This window comes from Gigantopelta aegis, chromosome 12 (assembly GCF_016097555.1).
Source record: "Gigantopelta aegis isolate Gae_Host chromosome 12, Gae_host_genome, whole genome shotgun sequence".
Taxonomy (NCBI): Eukaryota; Metazoa; Mollusca; class Gastropoda; order Neomphalida; family Peltospiridae; genus Gigantopelta; species Gigantopelta aegis.
In genome coordinates this window covers 20,285,728-20,287,554 of record NC_054710.1, presented here as the reverse complement: position 1 = coordinate 20,287,554, position 1,827 = coordinate 20,285,728, and positions in this window count along the sequence as shown.

Below are 1,827 nucleotides of genomic sequence, written 5' to 3'. Positions count from 1 at the left end.
ATGTGTGTGCGTGCGCACACTTTTTAGCACCTTCCTACGCCACTGGATCCTGTATTTTTATTTATTTATTTATTACTAGGTTGATCACCGTCTATAATTAAACGAAGTTTGTTTTGTTTGACGACACCACTAGAGCACATTGATTTGTTAATCATCGGCTATTGGATGTCAAACATTTGGTCATTTTGACACAGTCATAGATATGAAACCCGCTTCATTTTCCCATTAGTCGCAATGGATCTTTTATGTGCACCATCCCACAGACAGGATAGCACATACCACGGGCTTTGATATACCAGTCGTGGTGCACTGACTACATATTTGCCAACATTTTAGAATTATAAAGTGGTAGGTGCACTGCGAGGGAGATTGTGGAGTAGGGTTTGGGAGGGGGGCGATTTTTGAAATCAAGACTTTAAATGGTGCAATCTGGTGGCACTTTGTAGGAATTTTTTCAAAGAAAGTACATCACTAGTTTTATATATTTATTCATTAAAAAATGCAAAATAGGTAAAATTACAGGTATTAAGAAATGTGAACTACCTGCCACTACTGTATACCTTGTTAATTACCTTCTATTGCCAAATATGGCTGGTATTCACTACTTACAGGCCAGTGGACAAATCTTCCATTTTCACAAAAAGGTAACCCACATGCAATTATGTCAACACAGCCTGCCATTTGCCTGACATGGAACAGTCTGAAATTGCAGACTGCTCAACAACAGTTGGAACACTACAGAAGTATTTATAAGTTTTGAACATAGAAAATAAATGATTAGACGGTTATCATTGTCATGTGTAGGAACGTGGCACATTTATTTTAATCTTAACAACAATATGCATATAACCTTCAATCTTCTGCAGAATACAGTCATATCTTCACTCATGTACACAACTGAATGATGGTTATGGTATGAAGTTCTGAACAAATATGTATATGGCACACTTATGCACTGGATCTTTAAGAGTGAAGTGCTTTGTATGTTACAGACTTTGCATTAGCAAGTAAATGCTGTGAAAGACGCATTGTCACAAAACAGTGACCTATTTAATGGTCTAACAAAGTATTACCTGAACAAAAATATTTTGATTTGTCCCTAAATGTACTTTATTCAACCATCTTCATAACCGCCATACTCCATTTATTAATGATATTTTGTAAAAATAATTGAATTATGACAATGGTCCATAATTCAAAAACTAAAATTGCCAAGAGGGTTCACATGGATTTCACTCCATCATGGTTCAGTTAAGGTGATGCAATTGCTATATTTGTTTTCCAACAATTAATGTAATTTTTAGTTATTATCCATTTTTACAGAAATAAGGTCCTTAAATCCGTGACAGTATGCCTTGAAGGTCGCCATGTAAGGCATGCATCCTTTTTGAACACATTGATTCTGGTAGCAATGACGCCACACAGTGTTCCTAATACTCTGTTTATCACTGTACATGCTGGGGCATGCATGGCCCTGTTTTCCCCTTCCAAACTGACTCCTGGTCAAACTAGAGCGAGAAATAGCCCAATAGGCCTACCGACGGGATTAATCCTAGACCAACTTCGCATCAAGCGAGCGTTTTTCCACTGGGCTATAATTAAATGAGTGCTGTTTGAAACTTTCCTCAGCAGTAGCCTAGTGGTCTCAAACAACAATAAAAATACATCCCTGAGGGTGGAGTAAAAAGCTAAAAACCACAAAAACCCCCACAAAAAAACATTTAACGGCAAAAACAAAACAAAATAAAACAACAACACCTAAAAAAAAGAAAGAAGACACCCCTCCCCCGAATTTTTTTTTTTTTTTTTGTTTGTTAATAATAACCC